This window comes from Lagopus muta, chromosome 1 (genome assembly GCF_023343835.1).
Source record: "Lagopus muta isolate bLagMut1 chromosome 1, bLagMut1 primary, whole genome shotgun sequence".
Taxonomy (NCBI): Eukaryota; Metazoa; Chordata; class Aves; order Galliformes; family Phasianidae; genus Lagopus; species Lagopus muta.
Genome location: NC_064433.1, coordinates 153,637,468 through 153,651,797, shown reverse-complemented (window position 1 = coordinate 153,651,797; position 14,330 = coordinate 153,637,468). Strand labels below are relative to the sequence as shown.

The 14,330-nt window shown below is 38.5% G+C and overlaps 1 long non-coding RNA gene across 1 annotated transcript; it reads right to left on the bottom strand.

Annotated features, from left to right (window-relative positions):
• Positions 1 to 434: 434 nt before the first annotated feature.
• Positions 435 to 14,329, bottom strand: LOC125687940 (uncharacterized). The gene is made up of 3 exons (XR_007374521.1): positions 14,277 to 14,329; positions 3,476 to 3,553; positions 435 to 1,975 (listed from the first exon to the last, which is right to left on the bottom strand). It is a non-coding gene; the product is annotated as an uncharacterized LOC125687940 (long non-coding RNA).
• Position 14,330: the final 1 nt, after the last annotated feature.

Genomic DNA, 14,330 nt, shown 5'->3' with positions numbered 1-14,330 from the left:
AGTGGTGACACACTGTAACAGGTTGCCCAAGGAGGCTGTGGATGCCCCAACCCTGGAGACATTCAAGGCCAGGCTGATGTGGCTCTAGGCAGTCTGGTCTGGTGGTTGGTGACCCTGCATATAGCAGGGGGCTTGAAACTAGATGATCATTGTGGTCCTTTTCTACCCAGGCCATTCTATGATTCTATGATTCTACACACTGAAGGAGTAGAATTACAGTCCTAGCAGTTCATAAGTTCAGATGTCTGAAGTGGAAGACTGGGATTCAGTGGGAAGATCTCTCGATAGACTCACCTTGTACATATGTGTACATCACCGTAATCTCACTGGTGGACTTCCAGCTTGTTCAGCGAGAGATGGTAATAGGATTAGGATATTGATGCTGTCTGTGTTCATGTGGATGCTCTGAGTGTCTGTCCAAGACCTATGCACCCAGCTATGTTTACACATATATATACACATGTAGTCTGTGTGTGTGCCTACTGGAAAAACATCTTCAGCCTTGATATTGCCTGGACTCAGAAAAGTGGTGCAGCAATAACCTTGCCTCTCTCAGGTGGCTGGATTTGTCACGACATATTTTCCTCTAACAAGCTGGTCTCCCTGTGCTCTAATTTTAAGGCGCTGGGAAGAATACCAGCATGACAAACTGGTGATCTCGGTTGGCTCTCTTAGATACTCTGTCTTCATATGTGCTAGTGAATGTCCTGTATGAGAACTTTAGATTAGCACCAGATTCTTCTGCTTTCCTCCTGTAAAGTGCGTTAGAACTCCAGTCACTAATCACCTGATGTAAGGAGGGGCTCACAAAGTGACAGACACCAAAAAACTCTTAAAAACAGACTTGTTATCAGAAGGTCTTGCCTGAGGATGAATTATAAATAACTCAAAAAGTGAGACAAATTTCTGGTTCGTAGTGTTACTCTTCTATCCTTAAAGACTTATTAAAGCATTGTGTCTCTCTCGATGACAGTTGCAAGGAGCTGATGGAAAATCCAGGCTGTTAAGTGCATTTATAGATGTTGAGGAAAATATCATACAGTTCAGTACCAGAGCTTTTAGGGCTTTTATCCCATCAGCAGTGCCTTTTGAAAGACTGGTCTCTTCTAGGTTTGCAGCAGAGATCTGCACAGTTGTACACTGTAGTCAATCATATATTTTATGGCCACTATGGATATGATGAAATATTCTTCAAACATAGCACATTTACCTGAAATGAGCTTTTAGCTTGAAAGAATGATAATCTGTTTTCTTACTCTGTGAAATTCTTAAAAGGTTCAGGAAGTTCAAAGTGGCTTCCAAATCATCAATCTTCACTCAGCACAGGAAGCAGAGATCTCTAGCTCTATCTGGAAACAATCTATTTACTGGACATGGAAAAACTCCAGCACATCCCCCTGTTCCCAGAAGATTCCTTATAAATGTCACATCATGTTGGTTTGACAACAAAGAAGCTGTTCATGAAGCTGTGGAACTTCAGAGCTGTTCTCTTCATCCAAGCTTTGAGGCTGTTCAAGTGGCCCTTTGCAACTGCAATTTCATCAGAGCTGTCATGACATTTTACTTCTCCCCAGTCAACATGGGAGCTGCTGTACCTTCCCTGCCATGCTGCACAAACTCCAAGAAGGGCCCTCAGCAATGTGTTGAGCACAGGACAAGCGATGAGCAAAGGCAAGTGCTGTAAGATCACAGTCTCTGTAATTTTACATGAGAGCATAAGAACTACAGCTTTTTTTTGTGTGTGCTGATCTTCATGAGAGTCAAGATGATTTAATAGTTTCATACTTCACCTATTTGATTTTAGATAAGAAACAATTTTTCCTTTCTGCTTTTGTCATTGAACATCAGCATCTTCAGCATTACATTGATCTTGGCAGATAAGCTGAGAACAGCATCGAGTTTGCTGTCATTTTTCTCTGGGCTGTGACTGTGGTGTAGCAGGAGTCTCTGTGTCCCCTGAAGACAAAGCTTGGATCTGAAAAGTATAAGTGATAACAGCTTTCTTCATTGTCTGACATTTTATTTCACTCTTTAATTGCATGAAAATTTCATGCTGCTTACTAGATATCACATTGGACAGGTTTCCCAAATCCTCTGTATTTGCTAGCAGCACTGGTATTTTTCACAAGCAGCAAGGCTCTTGGCAACGTATTTTCCACTGCCCAGTGCTAATGTGCATAGATATCCTAGAGGACGCACACCCAGTGAAACTGGCAGGAAGTGTGCACAATATTTGCAAAACGCACCATCTTTGGTCTTGGAGTAAGCCAGGTTTTTTTCTGAAATTAAAGATTCTTATTAAGCCCTTTGTCAGGAAAGCAGAAAAGCTGGTCTCAAGGAGCCATAAGTTCTCCAATGCCTCTACCTTCTGGTCACTACTTCTCCTTTCATCCGACATTGCTCCTTTGACTGAGAACTCAGTAGGATCTGTGAGCTGATGCAGTTAGCTCTGGACTGCTGCTGTAGTGCTGTCCAAAGTCAGAGCTCTTCTGCTCATTTCATTAACACCAGTAGATATTTCCATAGATGCCATACCATTTGCCTTCCATTTCTTATGACTACATGTGTTTTTTTTCCTGACAGAGCAGAAACATTTAGGCCTTGTCAGACTTGTTGAAATAAAGTATTAAACAATGAAGTAGAAATGATATTGCTAGTCACTGTTTGTACCAAGCAAATGCTCTCAGAAATAGAGCCACAGTTATCAGTCATTCATGTGGACACACACTGTACTAAGTGGATTGCCTGCTGTGACTTGGGAGATAGCCAGAGCACATCTAAGCCCACTCTAGTGCAGCATATCTAGTGTTGCCACAGCCTTGGATGAGTAAATGATACATTTCACATACATAATCCCAAGAAAATGCCACTGCAGGGGTGTGGAGAGCTTAGATATCTGCCAAGGTAGTGACAAAAAGACGTTTATCCTCCCCACTCTACTGAAACGATTACTTCTAAAATAACTGTTTGACAGTAATAGATGATTTCCACTTTATTCAACTGGAAAGGTAGCAGTGGATAATTTTTACATGATTCCAACCTCATTCTGTTCCTCAGAATGACTTTAACATGGGTATCATATCTTCACCAGTTACAGAGAAACTTCCAGTCATCAAATTTATGTTGGAGGATAGAGAGCATCAGAAATGAGATGCCACTGTTGGCAAACTTGTGGAAGCATTATTTAATCTGAGGATGACCACCTCTTCTCTTTATGCTCTCTTGTAGGGTTTTCTCCATGGCACCCTTCACATTTTTCTCGTTATATTTGCTTTGCCTGTACCTGTACTCATTAACATTTGTCATAAAACACTTCATTTCTTTGCTTCCAGAGACCTCACCAAGAAACTGATTTTGAAGTGGACTACAGAAGATCACACTCATGAGACTTCTCCCAACTTAGCTGGTACAAAACAAATTATTCAGACAAGCTTTTTTTTTTTTTTTTTTTTTTTGTTTTACTTAATTACATTACCTGAACTTCATAAGGAAGGATCTTCACACGACAGAGATCTCTGCTTCAAGGCTTAGAGGTGCTATTTTCATTCCCCACCTAGTAACAAAAACAGAAAGGTTACTTTTTTTCTCCCCTTTCCATCCCCTCTGCTTCAATAATGCTATTCTGACCATTTCTTCCTAGTATCAGATATAATTTAGTCATGCTAAACTTGACCTGTCACAGCTTCTTAATGTTTTATCTACCTTCTACGCACTTGAACAAATTACTAAAAAGCCAGTCTAGTGACATTTGAAAAAAAAAAAATGCCATTCAGTCATCAGGAGATTCAAATTAAGATATAATGCTTAATATAGAGACAGCATTTATTGTTTAAGATTTTGCACATCTTCGTAATGCCATAAATCATGTCTTACTTTTGGGGGAAAAAAGTCATTTCAAGCACTTAATAAAAATCACATTTAGATGTGCAGATCTGAATTACTAATACCATTAATATTTCAAAAAGTAAATCCCTAATGGGAAAGTTATCTTCAAAAACATCAGAGAAAAAAAGAAACTGTACATATGCATATATATATTTGCATGTTCATATATAGACACTGTATTAGAAAAATATGTATTATGCTTCTTTTACACAGTTTTGTTTATATTAGCTATCCATGCATCCCTGTAGCATGTTGACATCACAGCTTCTTGCTTTAGGGCAGCCTGATATCCTTCTGTTTTTCTGTTTCAAAAAAAAAAAAAAAACCCAAAAAAACCCTGTTTTATACAAAAGTAGGAAATTACTTAGTTATCACACAATTGGAAGACAGAAATAAATAAATAAATAAATATCAAGGTCAGCTCTCTTATTTTCTCCCAGGGCAAGAATGTTCTAAAATCTTCATGCTACAGCATTCGCTAACTTGACGTCTTCTGAAGTAGAACTACCTGAGTTTAAATTAGAACAGAAACTGTTTCGTTACAACTGATTAAGGAATGATGATGTTTGAGGGATAGTTCACACATGCATCTTAAGTAATGCTGCAAGATAAGGCTGAAATGGTGGAAGTGGGTAAAACACAGTAGGGACTCTATCTCGTTATACTTCCGAATTCTTCTTAATTTTCTGAACTTTACCTTTGACCAAAACCTTCAATACAGATTAACTCTTCCATTTTATGGACAAAAGCACTCAGTGCCAGAGACTGAACAAGACCATTAACATTTGAACAACCTTGTACTGCTAAAACAGGAGATGAACAGTTAATAACCTTCTGCCAAAACTCTGTCCTCTGTCAGGGGTTGGAGAGGAAAAAAAAATAGTGGAGGCGCACAGAGTATTAAGAACTTTTTTTTTCCTAAATGAAGATATGGACCCTTACATTTCCTTTAATAGCAAGAAGATTTAGCAGGAGGCAAAGCAGCAGGCAGACTGTGTACCTCAAGGTCCTTTTTATTTTTATTACGTTCTGAAAGGCTTTCAGGAACAGAATGGATTTAGAACCTGAAGTGTCCAAATATCTGTAACTTTTGAGGTTTCGCATCCATTAAACATCTAGAGACACTTATTCCATGTGTTCTCCCAGTCTTTTCCTTCTGTTTGATCCTTAGCTATAATCTAGTAAGTCCCAAAGGTATGCATGAGCTATCAGTGAAAATCTGTAGAGGTTGATATTGGTCTTGTGACAAACCCCTTGTATTCCAGGGAAGAAGCCTGACTCCCAGACCCAATATGAGGAGTTGGACATGGTGATGGTAGCCATTCTTTCTATGCCTGAAACACATCAATGTAGGTGCTCAGTTGCCCTTCAGATGTATAAGTACAATATGCAAGCATAACAAATCTTCAAATTCACTTCTCAAATACTGATGCATCTAGTAGATGACTGTGTTGTGCCGACGGACATTTAGAAAATCACATAGCTGAGTATCCTTGGGACGCAGATTCACACACCAGCAGAATACTTTAGCATTATTCTCAAAATCAGACTGAAATCCTGGTTCCTCACTGAGGAAAAGGATACTGCATGCAGCTTGTTACGACTCTCAAATGGAGAGTAATGTTTAAATTACAAAATATTTGTATAAAGAGAAAGAGCTATACATAGTTCCACCAAATAGCACCCATAGACCAAATTTAGGACACCCATCCAAAAAACAGGAAAGAAATCTCTGAACACACGATTTTAATACAGAAATCTAAAATAGAATTTGAAGTAAAGCTTCCAGACTTCAAGGAGAAACCACTCCTAAGTTTGACTAGTTGTTACACATATGGAGATGGAACTTTCTTTCCCCCCTTTTCCACTGTATTGTTGTTGGAATTTCACCAGTCTCACAGAAGGAGGAACTGCCCTGAAGCAACAGGGACCTTGAGCAGTCAGCCCATCTAACCCTCATGAAGTTCAACAAGGCCAAGAGTAAGGTCCTGCATCTGGGTTGGGGCAATCCCACGCACAGATACAGATTGGGCAGAGAACGGCTTGAGAACAGCCCTGAGGAGAAGGATCTGGAAGTGTCGTTTGATGAAAGATTCAACATGAGCTGGCAACAGGTGCCTGCAGCCCTGAAGGCCAACTGTATCCTGGGTTGAATCAAGAGCAGCGGAACCAGCAGAGAGAGGGAGATGATTCTGCCCCTCTAGTCTGCTCTTGTGAGATCCCATCTGGCATACTGCAACCAGTTCTGGGGCCCTCAACATAAGGTTGCCCAGAGAGGTTGTGGATGCCTCCTCTCTGGAAGCATTCATGGCCAATCTGGATGGGGCTTTGAGCAACCTGGTCTAGAAGGAGGTGTTCCTGCTTGTAGCAGGGTGGTTGGAACGAAGCGATCTTAAAGGTCCCTTCCAACCCAAACCATTCTATAATTCTGTGATTCTGTTAAGAAAAAAAGAAAAAGCAGTGCAACACTGACTGAGAATATCCCAAGATTATGTAGTATTCCTGTAAAAATAAATAAATAAAAATGAGAGCTACTTCAGATAATAACAGGAAGATAAAGGGCATAAAGAGTTCTGAGAAGGAAAAATCAAAATGTTCATTTTCTGGTGTGCAAGAAATTAAAAAGTAACTATCAATGAACATCTTAAATGTGATCTTTGTTTCATTTTTTAAACAGCAATAATCTGTTGGTATGGAGCTGTGGTGGTTTTCTATGGCATTTCTATGGCATCTTCCACTGAAAACCTATTCTGAGTATCTGTAAATAACCAGTCTGAGAAATAATACACTTTAAACTACCATAACTTAAAAAAAAAAAAAAAAAGTGGGCTAACATGGGATGGAACAGAAATGCTTAGATTCAGCTTTAAAGTAGTCTAAGCCAACTGATGTAAGGTATCCACATGGAGATTAATTATGAAATGTCTAGTGAGCTGGAAACTTACATGCTAACTTAGTTTGCGGTATACAGACCATCCCTTAGGCAGATTCAGTCTCTCCCACATAGCAGGTCTGAACTGCGGCCATTTACAGTATTTATAATTCATATTATGTAGGCCAGTGCAAATTGTAAAGTATATCTTGTACAATCAAGCTGTAATCAAAATTCATTTCCACAGACAATCTAAGTATGTCAGATAAGAATACACTTTGAGTGTTCTTAAGAGTAAATTCTAAGCAGTAGATTACCATAGCAAGCTTCTATAAAATGATATTGATTGTATTTGAATCCTAAGTCAATTAATATCCATAGGAAGTATTTGTCACTATTTGCTCAGCTATGACACACAATCAATTCACAATTACATACACTTTACCTTTTATTTTAAATCTGGAAAGGCTAGTGGGATTAAGTTGTCCAGGTAACATACATATAGGTGTTTCCTTTACTTCTCCAATAACAATTAAAAGTACCAATAAAACTGACACAAAAAAAAAGATACTTCTGAAGGTAAAACAATGTAAGAAACACTTATAAAATGGTACGGTTCTGATACTATACTGATCACGAGAATAACCTATTCTAATGTAGTAAATGACAAGACTCAACCATGCCACACTGCAATATCTCAAATTGAAATGATTTTGTAAACAAATTATGATTATACACAGCTAATATATTAATTTCACAAAAATTAGTTTCACAAAAAAAAAAAAAACAACACAACACAAACAGCAGAACATCAAAATTACTCCTGTAGTGGTTTAGACTCAGTCATGCACTGAAAGCAATAATTTTGTGCCCTCGTAATAAATTGTCAGTCTAACACATTCACCAGGTTCTAACCAGCTTTACTGCGTACTGTAATGTTCAGCACCAGTTATAACAGTTTGATTTTATATTCAAAGAGCAGCCACACTTTCCCATTGGGATTCAAGTGTTGGTTAATATTAATGTTCCCTTAAAATTGAAGTAATACCCAACAGTCTTCACATTTATTCAATCTGAAAGCCTAGCCTTCCAAAAAGATCATGTCGATGTGATGCTACATATTTTTGTCCTTAGGGTTTGGAGGCTGAACCTTAGAACTGCCAGATGGATGTAGGAAATTTGATCTCGCTGCCTGAACTAGTGAGCTATAGGATGGTGAGCATCTGAGTGGGTAGGAACTCACCTACATAGGTCAGCTGGTAGGAGACTGTGAGAATGAGAATGCTTATCAACAACATCATCCCACAGATGTGAAGGTCTTCCCTGTTGACAGATACAGATTCTAGTCGCACCAAGAGCATTCTGCACTGGAGGCAGAACTGATTTATAGCATATTATGAGAGCAATGGGTCAGATTTAAAACAAATCCAGTGATGTCTGATTATTTGATAAAATAACTACTGAAACAAAACACAGTGTGTTGAATGACAAAATAAATTTAAAGAAAATCATACTGATTCCTGAGTTGCACATACTTAAAATTCCATTGTTAGTTTTTACCTCAAATATCAATTTGTAAAAGCCATAGATGAACATGTCAAGAGCAAAAGAGATTTGATATCAGCTGATCCATTACTTGATTTTATTTTGAATAAAGTTTAAAGAACATTTTTCACTTATTGCATCAGGTCATCTATTTACATATCAAAGAAACAGAAAGATCAGAATCAGAAGTGACAAATATACAGAACCTTTCTTCTGAAATAAGTGTGTCTGTGTTTCCAGGTATGTACAAGCACACCTAGAAGGAAAGAGATAATAGATTTTCTTTTCTCTTCTGAGGTCCACAGTGACAAAGAATTCTCCTACTGGCCATTAGTAATAAATAATATCAGGCTGACTGAGGACATCATACAACAAATAGATGTGAGTATGCTCTTAAGCAAACATCAGTTTAGCTGAAGAACCATTACATAATGCCACCAAGGTTTCAGTGGTACACATTCACAACCTGCATATTTGTTACATTGCTGCACTGTCCCCAGGAATGGTACTTATCCAGAAAAGACGACAAAAAATGTGGTTCATTAACCAACAGATGATACCATCTTAGGTATCTTCTGGCTAAGATCACATGCACAATGTCATTTTGTAGACAAAGAAGTTTATACTGTTATCGTTCCAAGTATCTTTCTATTAGAAAAAGCAATGACTACAACAAATTTAATTTCAGTTGTCCTACAGCTGTCAACACAGAGGAATGTCAGTTGATTTCTTCTTAGAGTGTTAGTCTTAACTAAGAACAACTAAGATTAAAACAAAGACTACACACATGCAGACATTATAAACGTTATATATTTCAGTGTGCCACATCTTAAGAAAAAATAAACTTACATTTGAGCCTCACAGAGTCTTTTGATAAGACCTCACAATCTCAGCCAAACTTTGGCAGGAAGCACTTTGATGTGTCAGTGAACAAAAACATGGTAAGCTCAAGTATAAGTTAGAACACCAATATTAAGGACAGCATTCTGGCTTTCACCAAACAAGACATACACTTTCTCTTCTTCATGTAATGCTGTGTCTATAGGATAAGAAAGAGCTCCAAAACTTGAAATCTACTGCCCAAAAAAAACACATAGAAATTTTAGTTGTAGATCAGAGCTAAAGACTAGGTTAATTCTTATGCGATTTTGTGTTCAAAATGTGTATCTGAGCATTCAGTGCGGATCTGTACATTTAATAAAGCCATCTTTTCTCTCAGAGGTGGGATGCAAATAGAAGACATATAGGCATTAATCCTAAAGCTGGCTGTTTCGTTAAAAGACTGTTTGCTATGTGTGTTATTAGAACATAGCTTTATTAAGCAAGCAGTATCGTACACATCAACCAGACTCAATCACACTTTCAATTAGAGTTTCAGTAATAATCATTTTGAAATGGAAATACCTAGTAGCAACATGATCAGGAAAGCAGTTTTTGAAGATGTATGAAGATCTTTAAACTGTAACTGTTCAGAGAGCTCTAGTCTTTATTGTCCATTTATAGTACTATCTACCATTGTTGGTTATTTTATGGCATTATTTCTTTCTCCAAAACTACTTCATCCAATTAAACACCATTGTTTTCAGTTTGTACTTTTTCCCTGGATCTCACTGCTTCTACAGTAATATTTTTTTTAATGGAGGATATAAATTATGCTGCAGGAATATTACCAATATAAAAATTGTCCAATAACGACTATTACCCCAACAGTATGAATATGTACAACTGTACCAGATCACATTCCCTGTGTAGAAGCAAGGACAACATTCATGCCATTTCACTTGTTTACTTGACTTGCACTGGTAAAAATACCAGTATGAGGGTTTCAAGTTCATCAGCTCTTTTACAGCAGTCTTTCAAATTCTGAAAAAGCAGCAATGTAGTTTCTGACTCTTACATTAATATTCATTATAGAGCAATCTCACCTTTACTTCAGCATCTCAAAAAATGTTCTAAGTCGCCTGGATGAGCACACAAAATGGACTTCTCATTTTTATTTATTTATTTATTTAGCCTCTATTCTATGGTCTTAAGAGAATAAAACTCATTTCTCTTGCTGAAGGGACATACACAAACTGTCCACACTAGAATTCCCTGTGTACAAAATGTACTGAGCTACTAAGGAGTCACTGTGGGAGTTTCATTCAGACAGCATACTTGGAGTTGACAAAGTTTATGCTATCTAGAGCGATGTGGCTTCCTCTAGGAGTAGAACAACGAACAGCAAAACCTCAGTATCCCCATTTCTGGGCAATCTTACCTTCTCTCTGTTCACTGGAGCAAAAAATAAATAAAAAATACCAGTGGATCTTCATACAGGTATCAGCCTGCTCAGACCCTAGCAGAGCACCTAGTTTTCTGCGTGCTTAACCAAGAATGAAAGTCCCTTTTTTGTGCCTCTTTCTTTTCTTGCCTTTTTTTTTTTTTTCCTCCTGTGTGCGTGTACAAGTAGTGGCTCTGTCTCACAGATGTCATCACTTTAAATCAGAGACTCCTTCTCAAACTCAAGCTCCAGGCTGGTGGCCAGATGTGCCACCTAAATGATACTCAGTAGGAATCACACATTGCCTACTGCTTTCCAGTCACACAGGAAAATGGATGGTATGGCCCTGCCCTTTCCCTAGGCTGCATTAAGAGTACTGTTTACCTTTCTCACATAAAGATTTAACAACAAAAGCAGGGCTGCACAGAGAAAGGAAGTCACCTTAGTTGAGAATTCTTCATGGCTTGGTTAGTAAAGGACCACAGTATCTAATTTATTTTAATGTGGTTATGATGTTACTGAAACAAAGCATCAACTTCCCCCTTTCTCATCTTAGTCTTATTTAACACTCACACAAAAGTAATGCAAAGAGCCACTAGTTATAACTTCTAACAATCTTTTAATATTGAACTTGTAAAGAAGAATAACTCAGAAGCAATACTGATTTGAGGATCTGAAATAATAACAAAAAAACACAGTTAATCAAGCACTCTACAACAGTGCTTCCTGATAGCATCAGCTGGTATGGTGTAGCAGTGACCACTAGCTTTTATGTCTGCTTTGCCAAATGGACTTCCTAATTATATAATTCTCCTCTGCATAATTAATGGAAAATGAAATAAGTGCTGCCTTTTTGAGACTCAGTTTTCTGAATAAAATGTTTTTCATAATACTAGTAACACTCTTAGTATGAAAAATTGAACTTATATTTAGTAGGATGACTGCTTTAGCATACAAAACTGATTTCTTACGTGAATATTAACCAAAAATCCTAACTACAGAAATTATCTCCAAGGGAAATTGTTTCAGGAACCTGAATTGAGTTCTTCAGTTCTCATTGCTGTTACTATGAGCTAATAGGTAAGATCTGTGAATCACCTCAATCAAAAGAGAAGTTGAATGTGAGTGGATTCTGTTGCTTGAAGAGAAGAGATAAAGGTGAGGAAGTCAAGAGGTGAGGAAGCCAAAGAGAAACCCCTAAAAACACCTGCCAGAAGCTGGGGGCAGAGTCGTTCAAAAGAGTTTGCCAACGAACAGAATTTCTTAAGAAACAGTTTGGACCCTGGAAGTCACCCAAGAAAACAGAAGACAGTGGATGACAACATTTTGAAGGAGCCTTTCCAGCCTACACTGAGATTGAGGGTGGGAATGGAGCATTGCTCCTGTAATTCAGTGGAAAAGGAAGTGTTATGAAAATAGTAGTTGTCAGTCTTGAGTGCAGTAATAAATCTTAATAGTCTTGACCACCTTCATCTAATCCAAGGGCAATCTCTGGCTATGACCAACTATCCCTCAGCCAATGGCTCATATCTGCCACTCCTGGGCATGTACATCTGCCCTGAACTATGTTGTAGGTTTGTCAGTTTTTCCAGTCTTGTCTTCTGCTTTTGCTAACCGTCCTGAGGTCTGATTGGTTACCTTGTCTTGACTGGTGGCCATTGACAGAACCTGCCATGACCACCAGCCTGGCCCAGTGCAGGTCCATGGGTCTAAGCCATAATCACTGAGGTCACAGCCTGCCCTGCAGTCACCCTCTTCTCTCACATAGCTCTCCTCATGGTCATTCATACTCTCATTGCTTCCTGATAGTACTTTCTTCTTTGAATCAAGCTACTGGAGCAAGACTGGAGGAAGCTCAGCATGCCCTTGAAGAAAAGAAAGTTGATGGACAAGCAATGCATCAGCACGGCCAGCAAGCTTAGCTATGGAAAAAGAGGTGAGTAAGAAGAGTGGAGAAAGACATGGACCAAGCGTAAGTATCATTGTGCTAGCTCTGTGACATCCATCGCTTCTGAAAATTGTATTTCAAGTACTGTGTCACATAAACAACTCTGAATTGTGAAGAGCAGCTAGTGGATGATCAAATTTTCACCTTGGCTCATACACCAGGTCATAGACAGTGACCAATACTTTGGTGTTGACAGAGGATTTGATTTGCAGACAAAACATTTATACATACGCACACTTCTACATGTATGAAGAATGTGAAGAGAGCTGAAGATTTGAGCTTTTCAGCCCAATCACAAAAAAAAAAAACAGTATTGGCATTTATGTTCTAAGCTTCTGCCTTATTGGACTGAAGAAAAAACTATATCTAGCACTAAGAATGGACAAGGGAACCACATCTCCAGTCTACACAAAACCTTCTGACTGAAGTACAACTTCTCTCTCATTCTCATTTGACTTCTAAATACAGTCAACAAGGAAAAGATAATTCTACATCTCTGTTGCAGGCTGGCACAAGTATCATGAGCCTTCATTACTTCATATGCAAGTTGAACCAAAGTGCATCAGATTAAAGAACTAAATGTTCTGAGACACTTCAGTTCACATTCATTTATTTTCTTGAAACTACTTTGGCCTTACAGTCAATTCTTTTCAATAAGGAGTTAAATACAGTTAACAAGATGCTGTCATAATGTTAATAATCCTGCCTATGCTGCCAAAGTCTTCTGTGATGGTGTATCATGGTGAAAAAACCTTCACACACTTCAGCAAGGGTGTGTGCTTATCTCCATTACTCAATAACTACAAAATAAACGAAGCCTGAAATACTGATAAACGTCAAGTGATCTTACCAAAAAGTGAAATAGCAGGAGTCCACCAGGAATACCACAAAATGGCTTGGGATGGGAGGGACCTCGAGAATCACGAAGCTCCAATCCCCCTGCCACAGGCAGGGCTACCAACCTGCACATTTAATACTAGACCAAGTTGCCCAGGGCCCCATCCAATCTGACTATGAACATCTCTAGGGATGGGGCATCCACAACCTCTCTGGGCAGCCTGTTCCAGCACCTCACCACTCTTTCTATAAAGAACTTCCCCCTGACATCCAACCTAAATCTTCCCTCCCTCAACTTAAAATCGTTTACCCTTGCCCTGCTGTTTACATTTATTGCAACTAGTCACAGAACTGGGCCAAACCAGCCCGTAAACCTTAGACCTTATTACACTCTATAACTTCCTAAAAGGAGGCTGTGGTGAGGAGGGGATTGGCCTCTCCTCCAGAGAACAAACAGGATCCAAGGAAATGGTAACAAGTTGTATCAGAAAAGGTTTAGATTAGACATAAGGAAGAATTTTCTCTCTCAGAGTGGTCAGGCACTGGAACGGCCTGCCCAAGGAGATGGTGGAGTTGCCATCCCTGGCAATGTTCAAGAGGTGTCTGGATGAGGAGCTATGAGATATGGTTTAGTAGCTTGTAGTAGCAGTAGCAATGGGAGGACATTTGGTCTAGATGATCTTACAGATCATTTCCAACCTTCCAACTCTATGATTCTGAATATATTATTTCATTCTTATCAGGAAAATTAAATACAACTAACCTTTCATCCACATTTTACAATCAGTAAAGAAAAAAATACTTACTGAATACAAGATTTGAATTATGATTATTGTATAGTCAATGAATATAAATATGCTATAATTATGAAACTAACAGTTTGGCAAAGCAGATTATAACAACAAAAAAATAGATAGAAAGCTTACCTACATCCCGGGCTTACTGCAAAATTCCAGAGGAGGGATCTCCAGAAGAGATCC